Below are 13,019 nucleotides of genomic sequence, written 5' to 3'. Positions count from 1 at the left end.
CCATACAACCGACTGGATCTGGCCTTGCATATTTTGTTTGCACATCCTACAATAAATGTTGCAACATGGCAACTTGTGCGCAGAGAGCCATATTAAATTGTTTTCTTTTCAATATAGGGTATTATTTGTGGGAATAGAGCACATTTGATGGTGTGCATTTTATCATTGTTCATCTGCCTGTTGTTCAACGAGTGATCCAGATAGGGAAGGGTGTTTTTCTTCTCTTTGTCTCTGACTCCACATCCTTGAGCAACCCTGGATGGAAGCCATACTTCTAATCAGATGCTGATTTTCTCTCTGCTACATCTGCAGATCTAAACTTAAAATGCTGCTTCCTTTAGCTATCTCGCTTTCCTCTCTGCCTGGATTGTGATCGAGTTATGTAGAGCATTTGCATCACGTAATAAAATAGGACCATGCATTGTCTATTTTCTCAGCAGAAAGGGGGTGTCTGGCACATTTAACTTCTGGCCCGAGTCCAGCCACTGTCAAACAGTCGCACCTGCACTATGGAGACTGATGTAGGAAGGTGGTTGGTTATAACTTATTGTTTATTACATCTAGGTAAGACTATTTGTTTGGATAAAGGGTCAGTGATTAATGTTTCCAACTCACAGTTGAGTAAAACGGACGTAGTGGGTAGAATGTTGCAGATATAAATATTGACAGCAGATGACTGTCAAGACTTCTTAGATTGCCCATTACTTCTCTGTGACTGTTCAATGCCTTTTAGCATTTTGTTATAACTCTCAACCAACCCTGACCTGACCAGGTTAGCAGATAGGATACTGTCACAAATGTGGCAGACGATCCATCTGCAATAACACAAGTACCTACGGGCTACATGTACGATATTTTCTGTTTGCGATTTCCAAATAGCATTTCAATAGAAATCGCTATTTGGAAATCGCATAATGAGCTGTACTAAGCAGAATATTCCACTATTAGTGATTCCGTCAAATTATCAGTCACAAATAGGAAATTTCCTGTTTGGAAATGGCACTGATGCCAGAACTCAGAATCCTAGAAAGGTGCTGGAGGAATCTGTGTTCCTGTGTGACTGCTGGCAGTGACATTTACATTTCCCTACATCACCATGTCCAAGGGTGATGGGGATAAGTACTTTGACAGCAGGAAGTGGAAAGTTACATTTTCTGTGAAGGAGCTGGAGCTGTTGACAGGGATTGTGTGGCACACGTGGACCAGCTATTTGGCAAATCATCCTTTTCTGTATCTGAGGTCCAGAAAACCAAAATTTGGAACAGCATCCAGGAAAAAGCAAACTCTCTTGGTGTCACCCAGAGGACCATACCTGAAATAAGCATATGCTGGTATGACCTCAGATCCCGTACAACAGAGAAGGTGGCCAGCAGGATGGCTAAGGCTTGTGGCACAGGTGGTGGTTCCACCAAACATCCTCCCCCAACTCTAAAGGAGTCACGTATTGAGGGGACACTTGAACCTGAAAGTGGGGTGGGAGTGTCAGATATTGATACCGCCAATCCTGCAGGCTCCAGCCGAGTTAAAATATTTCCTCATATAAATTATTCCATAACATATTGTGTGTGTAAGGAAAAGCCTCTTTTTGCATGCTCACCCCCACATTTCTGGACTGAAGCCTGTGATCTGACCCTACACAAATTGCATGTTGAAGTGGATACACCCAATTGGCAAGGACTGATTAATTTATAAGTACTTGGGCTTACCTGAAAGGCTCAGGAAAACATGGCATGTTCTTCTTCTATTTCTACTGTTTGCCTACATGGAGGTTCCTCAAAAGGGAGTAGGTTTGAGTCCTGTTGAACTGTTCTTTGGACACCCTGTCAGGGGCCCCTTATGTTTGGTCAGAGAGTGTTGGGAGAGACCTCACAAAGAGCCCAAACAGCATTTCCTAGATTATGTATTAGGCCTCTGATCCACGATGGCAGAATACATGAAGGAGGCAAACAGAAACTTGGGGGCCTGCCAGGAGCATATCAAGCACTGGTATGAATAAAAGTCTGCTATGGTTGAGTAACTAACCTAGACAATTAGTGGGTGTTAGAGCCTGTGGAACCCAGAGCATCTAAGATAAATGGACTGGGCCTTACCCCATCTTGAAACAGAAGGGGGAAATCACATATTTGATAGACTTAGGTCCCCAAAGAAATAGGGTGATACATGTGAATAGGCTCAAGTTACATCAGGACAGAGCAGATATCACAATGCTGATGATGACAGATGGTGGAGAATAGGAAATAAATTTAACCTCTCCCAGACCTGATGTCAACCAATGCCAAAGATGGTTCAGTGGAGGGAGTAGCTCTCTCGTTCACTTTGACAAACCAGCAACAGAAAGACTGTTACAACTTGCTTGAGCAGGTTACGGGGCTGTTTTCCTTGACTCCAGGTCTAACAACATGGTGTACCCGTGCTGTGGACAGAGGTGACTGTTTACCTGTAAAATTTACAGGGCCTGATTCACAAAGGTAAACTTAGAGAACTTAGGCAATTCACAAAGAGCATTTACGAGTAGTATCTTCACGTCCGCACTTGGGGCTCCAGAGTGTGGACATAAATATACTACTCGTAAATGCCCTATGTGAATTGCGAAAGTCGTGAACTTAGGGCCAGATGTATCGAAGTACTGCTTTGCATTTCTTAAATGGAGAATTTGAGGAAATGTCTATTTAAGAAATGCAAAATGGTATGTAAGAAAATAGCGATTCCCTAATAGCGATTGCCACAGAGTCGCAATCGTTATTAGGAAATCGCTAATAAGAAATGCAACTCTATTCATTCCTATGGTCATCCAGGCCCATAGGTGTGAATGTTTTTGCATTTCCTAATGTGAAACTTTTTATTAGGGAACCACAAATTAGGAAATGCAAAACCATGAGTGCTGAGGGCAAAAAGCCCCCTTTGAGGCACCACAACATTTAATTGTGCACATGTGAAGTGCCCACATGCCCCAGGGGCATGTGTGAGCTACATGGCACTTTAAAAAAAATGCATTTTAATGCATTTTTAAAAGTTGCGCGTGGTTACCACCAACTTGGAGTTATTGGTAATTCCATTACTTCACATTAAGGAAATGCTTGATACATGTGCATAGGGAATCGCAAATAGGAATTCCCTACTTGCCATTTCCTCGGAGCCACAATTTTAGAGAATTGCTAAAAATTGTGATTCCCTAAAATGGGACCGCAATGTCTTTCATACATTGTGAAAGGCTGTTTTGCATTCCCAAATGGTGGGAATTTGCGATTTGCACAGTTTGCGAATGTAAAATAGCTTGTTACATCTGGCCCTTTGATGTTTGATCTAAGTTTAGACCAAATGTCTAAGTTTACCTTTGTGTATCGGGCCCACATACTTTCAGATCAAGTCAAGGCCAGCATTAAAGCTAACGTTGTTAAAATGCTATAGTTGGGGTTGATTGAACCCTCTAGTAGTCCATGGGACAGCGTAGTGGTTCTGGTTCTCAAATCCAATCGAAAAGGGGGAAAGCCAGAGATTAGATTTTTGTGTAGACTACAGAGACTGACGCTCACCCCCTACCCAGAGCTGATGATGTCATAGACGAGTTGGGGGCTGTAAAATAATTGAGTACCTTTGACCTGAATTCAGTTTATTGGCAGATATTGCTCATACCAGGAGCCAAGGAGAGGTCTGCCTTTTCAACCCCAGAAGGCCACTTTCAGTTTAAAGTGATGCCCTTTGGGTTGCAAAATGCACCTGCCACCTTCCAGAGGTTGCTGAATAGAGTACTTTCAAGTCTGGAAAGTTTCAGTGCAGGATATCTAAGTGATTTTCTGTCTTTAGTTCCACCTGGGATCACCTGGTTCACCTCAAGAAGTGTGTCAAGGCCTTCAGCAGGCAGGGCTGACTATCAAGGCATGTAAGTGCAAGATAAGGCAAGGACCTGTCATGTGCCTGGGCCACCAAGTAGGTGGAGGCCATGTGCAACCTCTCCAGCCCAAGATCCAGACAAATCTGGTCTAGGAAGCTCCAATGACTAAGACCAAAGTCATAGCCTTTCTAGGCCTGACCTGGTACTTTAAGAGGTTTATGAAAGACTATGGTACCATAGTGGCACCTTTCACAGAAATGACCTCCAAAAAGCAGCCAAGGAAAGTCACATGGACTGACTCCTGTCAAAAGGCCTTTGACACCTTTGAGGAAGCTCTGTGCTCAGCACCTGTCCTAAAGGCACCTGACTCTAATAAAGATTTTGTTGTCCAAACTGATGCTTTATAACACAGGATTGGGGAGTTCAGCCACAGCTAAATGACCAGGGTCAGGATCAACCAGTTGCCTTTATTAGCAGGCAACTTCTCCCCAAAGAATAGCATTGGAGTGCCATTGAGAGTGATGCTTTAGCTGTGGTTTGGTCCCTGAAGAAGCTAAGGCTCTTCTTGCTTGGGAATCACTTCACAGTTCAAACTGACCACAGACCTCTCAGATGGTTCATATAGCTGAGAGGAGAATACACCAAGTGTCCATTTCCCTACAGGGTATGGAGTTTACAGTAGAACACAAACCTGGGACCGACTATGCCAGTGCAGATGGCCATTCCAGGTTCTTCCACTGATGAGAATTACCAGGATAAGGGTTAGTTGCTCATCACCTATCGTCTGGAGAGGGGCCAAGTAAGGAAATGCATCTTTTTGCATGTTTACCACCACATTTTTAGATTGAAGCTGCTGGTTTTTCAACTCTGAGAGTACACTGAGGCCTGCAAACCAGACCTTAGTACCAGTGTTCTGACCGTATACAAATTTAATTTCAAATTGGATACACCTAGTTGGCAAGGACTGACTTATTTATAAGTCCCTAGTATATGGTACCTAGCATATCCGGGGCATGTAAGGCAGTGTTCACTCATGGTTGCAGCACTGTTTGTGCCACCCTTTATGTGACAAAGTACAAAATGGCTCCCAGACTGCCACTGCAGTCTGGAAGGACAGTGTTTTCACTACCAATTCGACTTTTCCATTCACGTCAATGGTAAAGCCAACCTATCCCTTAATATTATATATGTCTTCCCTAAGGAAGGGAGCTGTATTTTGTCCAATAAGACATATTTGTAATATATCTTCACAGCAACACTTCCAAATTGTTGATTTGTTGTGGATAACGTTAGTGGCCCCATTGGCTAACACAGGGGTACAGGATGGAGCCCCAACCCGGCTAACTCCAGAATGGGACTATCTAACTGGGTCATGAGGCAGATATAAATCAAATCTCCCCATAAGCCCTAAGTATGGACCATGCATGGACCAATGTGTCTACCTCCTCAGAGGGGCTTGACTATCTGAATAATGGATACCATGCACTAAACACTCTAGCCCATGTTAAGCCACTGTAGAGGCTGTGGGACCGTGTTATCGGAGACAATACGTAAATAACCTGATTGGAGTCCCAATACTTTTACAATTATGTCCTTTTATTAATAAGTGAGTTTGTTGTGTTGTCTTAAGTGTCCTTAAAAGTTTTTGTCTTTTCCCCTTCTTGTTGTTTTCCTCTGGTTCCCCTCTTTCTCCTCTTCTTTTTGTTCTTCTTATTTAGACTCTCTATATTCTTATTATTTTCCTTTCTTCTTTGTAGGATGTTTTCTTTGGGTGAAGACTCGTCGATGTCAGCAGGAGCTCGTCAGCCAGAAGAAGAGAAAGGTGAAGAGAGAGGTAAGTGGCTTGTTCTGACTTCGTTCTACCAAGGTTAGTGAGGGAAGGTGCGGAGTGATGGGTCAAAACAAACAAAAAAAACAGTGGTTTGGCGCTGGATTTTCACACGGTGTTCTAGTGTTTTTTGAAAGAAACACAAACTTTTTCTACATCTGATTCACGAGCCTGTTATCTCCACAGTGCTCGTATAGAGTTAGTTATCACTGCCCTGTCACCTGCCCATACCACCTTGTCCTTTTAACTCACTCCAAAAACTTTACAGACCTGCACCATGTTTACTATCTCACCATTGTCCATGTGGTACCTGAACATCAACGGCATGACAAACAATCCCATTCCTTTTGTTCCAGAGATCCACTTATCTCCTGAAGAATCAGATAAAATCTCGTGGTAGAACAAGTTAGAGCTCTTGTCCTTCCCTCATAATTCTACTGCCTCTGGACTGCCTAATTAATTAAATTGCAAAATATCACATTAAACCAATCTTTAGCTGCCAAGAAAGATACCACCATCACAATGACAAATGTGCAATATGACACAACTCCCTATATTTCTGGGCAGCAAGAAGTGACAAGAGCTGCTGGGTCAAATGAGCCACTACCAACATGGATGGACTGTCAGTAAAAATAAACTCCTTCTTCCTCCTACTGCTGCACTGAAAGCAATCATGGGATAAACTGGAGAGTTGAAGCACACAGCAAAGGAAGCAGGCACACCTGGGTTTAAAGCAGAGAGTGAAATTCCTTCATCAGTGAGGTCTTCTTTCCCACCATCTCCTTCATTACAAAGAAATCCAAGTTACTTTATATCCAAAATCCCCCTTCAGGTGATGGTCTAGGGACTGGGCCCCCCAGCCTCCAAATAAGGGAATCACACCAAAAGAGTGTTTCAGGGAAGCTTAATGGCAGTGCCACTGGTGATGAAGATGGACCTGTGATTGTGATAGCAGCAGTACAAGATTGGAAAGCAGTGGTCACTAGTTGTCTCCATTGCTTGTACTAGAAAGCAACAGCTGTATCATGTTTTCCACACACCTACCGGTTTTCAATTACCTCACTTCTGTAAGTGTTGAAATAGTCTTGGTTTTATGCTTTTTGTCATTGACCATGTCAGTTGCATCAACTGTGTAGCAGAAGTGGCAGTTTGTAGCAGCTGTAAGAGATTGGTAAGCAGTAGTCACTAGTTTCCTCCATTGCGTGTAATAGAAAGCAACAACAGTATCCTGTTTTCCCGCAACCACCCCCACCAGTTTTCAATGACCTTACTTCTTTTACAGTTAAAACAGTCTTCGTTTTATATGTTGTATCATTCATTGACCATGTCAGTTGTATCAATTTTGTAGCAGAAGTGGCAGTTTGTAACAGTTTAGTTTCAGACAATCACTTGTACCAATGCACACATAGGCTGAAGTTGAAATTACTATGAACTTACAATGAGGCCAAGGGCCGAGGAGGACATTGGAGAGAATGCAGAGTTAACTCACATTTCTGACAAAGTTCACTCACTGCCATGCTCTCTCCTACATGTTGCAAGCAAGGGAAGGGGAAAGTCTGTTCATAAGCCAGCAAAGGCAGAGAGCACTTTTCTACAGCATCAAGAGAAACAAGAGTCTTTTCAAAATCAAATAAAAGCTATTACTCCCAAATATGAAGATTCAGAAAACAGACCACCACGACCCAACCTTAGGGTTGTTGGAGTACCTGAAGGCACAGAGGCACAAATGCTAACATAATTGACTGGGCTGCCAACTTAATCTCTGTCTATGTCCTTGAGAACAATGAGGGTGCCTCGCAAGGAGCAGATTCTTCCCTGTCCATTGCAAGATCGCATATAGTACCAACAGCCCCCCCAAAGCTAGTGAGTTAGACTGTAAATGTCAATATGAAAGAAAAAAGTCTCTTTACCATTGCTAAGGAACATCAGAGTTTCACTATGCAGGAGTGATATACAATTTCTAGACCTTGAATGGGAAAAGTGCTTCTAGACAAAGAGAAATGAGGACTCTCATACTGATACTTAAGGCCTTGTCCATCCCAGTATCTTTTGCAGCCAGAGCCTTATTCAAAATTATCTGGCACGGCTCTTTTATAACTTTTGCTGACCCTCAGACTGCTCGACAATTGTTAGACAAGAGATACTAACTGAGTTCAGTATGTAAAGAATTTAAAGTATGAATGACATAGTGACAAACCCACAATATTAATAAACATCCTTTTTTTGTGGTGCCCTAGGAGAAGAGAGTAGACCCCCTCATACAAATCGCCTAGATGTCAAGATTAATATCTCAATGGAATTTGGGAATTTAATCCCCTGGTAATGAGGAACCGAGGTGTAGTAGGAGACAATGGGATGGTATTTGTGTGTGTGTGTGGAGGGGATATACAGGGATCAAAACAGAAAAAGGAGGAATAGGATTAACATTCATTGTTGAAAGAAGGAAACATGGTTAAACTTTTGCCTTGAATGTCAAAGGTATTAGGAAGGGCAAGCAAAAAGCTCAAGTGCTCTCTGAACCTTGGTCCTTTAAGGTAGATATTTGAAGTCTTCAGGAAACTCACTTTACTAAACCCGAAGACAATATGTTGCAAAGGATACACTCTACCTATAATCTATGACTTACTCAGTGCTTCACACTTGTCAAAAAGGAGTCTCAACAATAATACTTAACAAATCATTAAGGCGGTCATTCTGACCGTGGCGGTCGGCGGTCGGCGCCCGCCAAGCGGTTCCCGCCGAAAGACCGCTCCGTGGTCAAAAGACCGCGGCGGCCATTCCGGCTTTCCCGCTGGGCCGGCGGGCGACCTCCAGAAGACCGCCGGCCGGCCCAGCGGGAAAGCCCCTTCAACAATGAAGCCGGCTCGGAATGGAGCCGGCAGAGTTGCAGGGGTGCGACGGGTGCAGTGGCACCCGTCTCGATTTTCACTGTCTGCAAAGCAGACAGTGAAAATCTTTGTGGGGCCCTGTTAGGGGGCCCCTGCACTGCCCATGCCAGTGGCATGGGCAGTGCAGGGGCCCCCAGGGGCCCCACGGCACCCGTTCCCGCCATCCTGGTTCTGGCGGTGGACACCGCCAGAAACAGGCTGGCGGGAAGGCGGTCGGAATCCCCATGGCGGTGCTGCAAGCAGCGCCGCCATGGCGGATTCCCTCGGCCAGCGGGAAACCGGCGGGAAACCGCCGGCTCCCCTTTTCTGACCGCAGCTTTACCGCTGCGGTCAGAATCGCCCAGGAAGCACCGCCAGCCTGTTGGCGGTGCTTCCGCCGCCCTCCGCCATGGCGGTCATAATGACCCCCCTAAGGCTGCCTCAGCAGGTAGATGGGCAATTGCTGAGATCGTTAATATACAAACTAGTGACCAGCTCATTTTTGTTAATCTACATGCCCAAAACCAGTAAAGACCCCAATTATTTGCAAATATGATGATAAAACTAAGGAGCTACAGTATAGACACCCGGAAATCACATCTCTGTCCGAACAGTTTTACTTTGAACTATCTCAAGAAGATTTGAATCTTTGTGACTGGACCACAAGATCTTAAGGCTTTGGTGTTGCCATACCTTCTTAATCAGGCCCGACGATCCAGCAATTTGAACTATGCATTTGTTCTTTGGATCATTAAGGTGAGGCAAGGTGGTCACTCCTTTGCCTACCTTGGGATAAAACTTTGGGATTTCTTACCTGCCACATGTCAGTTTTGTAGTTCTTTTGAAAAGTTCCAAAATCTCCTAAAAATGTGGCTTTTCTAATCACTATCTATTTGCCCTTTTGCTTGTGTTGCAGTGCAACCCTAGTGGGGTAGTCATGCGCTTTACAAATCTGAATAATAATAATAGTAATAGCCATCCTGTAATCTAGAATTACCTAAAAGCTATTAATTTGCCTAGATAAGATGAAATTGGAAATATGATATTTAATGCAGAATTCACTTTAGAGGAAGCTGTGACTGCTATATTGAACATGCCTTCTGGCAAGGCTGCGTTCTTGCTAAATTATACCAAGTTGTATCTACCGTCATTTCCCCCCTATTTATAGAATACTAAAAGAAGGAAAAATCACTAAACACCCACCATCATCTTAGCATGAATCTATAATACTTTTTTTTATTAACCTGTTCTGTGCATTGGACGAGATGATCTCGTCCAAGCCTACAGTTCCCCTGTGCCTTGGACGAGATCATCTCGTCCATGGCACAGGGGAAATTGGGGGAGCGCTAGCTCGCCCACCGTACACCCCCCTCCCCCCGCAAGCCGGGGATGGAAGGGGAAGACCTTCCCCTTCCACCCCCCCCACCTCCCCCTGTGACGTCAGCGCTGATTAGTCACAGGGGCCTCCCCCATCGCGCTGGAAGCAGAGCTTCCAGCGCGATTGAAAGAGAAATGCTAAGCATTTCTCTTTCAATCACGTGGGGGAGGCCCGGAGGGGCTTCAAAGGGAAGGAAATGTATTTCCTTCCCTTTGAAGTCTCTCCGAGGGTTTCAAAAGCCGGATTGCTTGCAATCCGGCTTTTGAAACCCCACTAGACACCAGGGATTTTTTTTTTTTCACTGATACTGACAAAAGGGAGCGACCCCTTGGGCAAGGGTCGCTCCCAGGGGGGGCATGTTTTCGGTAAGGCCTTTTCTGCCCCCCCTGGGGGCAGATCGGCCTAATATTAGGCCGATCTGCCCCCAGGGGGGGCAGAAACCTCTAGGCACCAGGGATAATTTTATTTTTTGTTTACGTTTTTTTTTTTTTTTTTTAGGTGGGGAGCTCCCCTTGGGGGAAATTATATTCAGGCCATTTCTGCCCCCCTTGGGGGCAGATTGGCCTATTTTGATGAGGCCAATCTGCCCCCAAGGGGGGTAGAAACCACTAGACACCAGGGAGTTTTTTCATTGCGTGAATTTCACGCAAGGGGAGCGACCCATCATGTAAGGGTCGCTCCCCTGGGGGGCAAATTGTATTTAGACCATTTCTGCCCCCCCTGGGGGCAGATTGGCCGATTTTAGGTCAATCTGCCCCCAAGGGGGCAGAAACCACTAGGCACCGGGGATTTGTTTTTTGGCGCCAATGTCACGCAGGGGGAGCGACCCCGTAGGCAAGGGTCGCTCCGGGGGGGTGTGGGGGCTGGGGGGCAAATTTATTTTAGCCCATTTCTGCCCCCCCTGGGGGCAGATCGGCCTATTATTAGGCCGATCTGCCCCTAGGGGGGGGCAGAACCCTCTAGGCGCCAGGGCAAATTATTTTTTTGTGTTTTTTTAGAGATGGGTAGCGACCCATCAGGCAAGGGTCGCTGCCCTGGGGGGCAAATTGTATTTAGGCCATTTCTGCCCCCCTTGGGGGCAGATTGGCCGATTTTAGGTCAATCTGCCCCCAAGGGGGCAGAAACCACTAGGCACCTGGGATTTGTTTTTTGGCGCCAATGTCACGCAGGGGGAGCGACCCCGTAGGCAAGGGTCGCTCCCGGGGGGTGGGGGTATAGGGGGGGGAATTTATTTTAGGCCATTTCTGCCCCCCCTGGCGGCAGATCGGCCTATTATTAGGCCGAACTGCCCCCAGGGGGGGGCAGAACCCTCTAGGCGCCAGGGCAAATAATTTTTTTGTGTTTTTTTTTTTGTTTGTTTGTTTTTTTAGAGATGGGTAGCGACCCATCAGGCAAGGGTGGCTGCCCTGGGGGGCAAATTGTATTTAGGCCATTTCTGCCCCCCTTGGGGGCAGATTGGCCGATTTTAGGTCAATCTGCCCCCAAGGGGGCAGAAACCACTAGGCACCTGGGATTTGTTTTTTGGCGCCAATGTCACGCAGGGGGAGCGACCCCGTAGGCAAGGGTCGCTTCCGGGGGGGGGGGTTGGGGGGGCAAATTTATTTTAGGCCATTTCTGCCCCCCTTGGGGGCAGATTGGCCGATTTTAGGTCAATCTGCCCCCAAGGGGGCAGAAACCACTAGGCACCTGGGATTTGTTTTTTGGCGCCAATGTCACGCAGGGGGAGCGACCCCGTAGGCAAGGGTCGCTCCCGGGGGGGTGGGGGTTGGGGGGGGAATTTATTTTAGGCCATTTCTGCCCCCCCTGGCGGCAGATCGGCCTATTATTAGGCCGAACTGCCCCCAGGGGGGGGCAGAACCCTCTAGGCGCCAGGGCAAATTTTTTATTTGTGGTTTTTTTTTGTTTTTTTGTTTTTTTGCTTTTTAGGAGATGGGGAGCGACCCATCAGGCAAGGGTCGCTCCCCTGGGGGTCAAATTGTATTTAGGCCATTTCTGCCCGATTTTAGGTCAATCTGCCCCCAAGGGGGCAGAAATCACTAGGCACCTGGGATTTGTTTTTTGGCGCCAATGTCACGCAGGGGGAGCGACCCCGTAGGCAAGGGTCACTTCCGGGGGGGGGATTGGGGGGGGGGGCAAATTTATTTGAGGCCATTTCTGCCCCCAGGGGGGGGCAGAACCCTCTAGGAGCCAGGGCACATTTTTTATTTGTGTTTTTTTTATTTTTATTTTTATTTTTTTTAGAGATGGGTAGCGACCCATCAGGCAAGGGTCGCTGCCCTGGGGGGGCAAATTGTATTTAGGTCATTTCTGCCCCCCTTGGGGGCAGATTGGCCGATTTTAGGTCAATCTACCCCCAAGGGGGCAGAAACCACTAGGCACCTGGGATTTGTTTTTTGGCGCCAGTGTCACGCAGGGGGAGCGACCCCGTAGGCAAGGGTCGCTCCGGGGGGGGGGGTTGGGGGGGCAAATTGATTTTAGGCCATTTCTGCCCCCCCCTCCCGGGGCCGGCTGAGCTAGAGGCCAAACTCCACAGGTAGGCACTTTGCAAAAAACACCTCTGTTTTCTGTGAAAAAATATGTTGTGTCCACGTTGTGTTTTGGGCCATTTCCTTTCGTGGGCGCTAGGCCTACCCACACAAGTGAGGTATCATTTTTATCGAGAGACTTAGGGAAACGCTGGGTGGAAGGAAATTTGTGGCTCCTCTCAGATTCCAGAACTTTCTGACACAGAAATGTGAGGAACATGTGTTTTTTTAGCCAAATTTTGAGGTTTGCAAAGGATTCTGGGTAACAGAACCTGGTCCGAGCCCCGCAAGTCACCCCTCCTTGGATTCCCCTAGGTCTCTAGTTTTCAGAAATGCACAGGTTTGGTAGGTTTCCTTAGGTGCCGGCTGAGCTAGAGGCCAAAATCTACAGGTAGGCACTTCGCAAAAAACACCTCTGTTTTCTTCCAAAAATTTGGATGTGTCCACGTTGCGCTTTGGGGCGTTTCCTGTCGTGGGCGCTAGGCCTACCCACACAAGTGAGGTATCATTTTTATCGGGAGACTTGGGGGAACGCTGGGTGGAAGGAAATTTGTGGCTCTTCGCAGATTCCAGAACTTTCTGCCACAGA

The sequence above is a fragment of the Pleurodeles waltl genome, chromosome 3_1, assembly GCF_031143425.1.
Source record: "Pleurodeles waltl isolate 20211129_DDA chromosome 3_1, aPleWal1.hap1.20221129, whole genome shotgun sequence".
Lineage (NCBI taxonomy): Eukaryota > Metazoa > Chordata > Amphibia > Caudata > Salamandridae > Pleurodeles > Pleurodeles waltl.
This window is presented reverse-complemented; position numbering follows the sequence as displayed.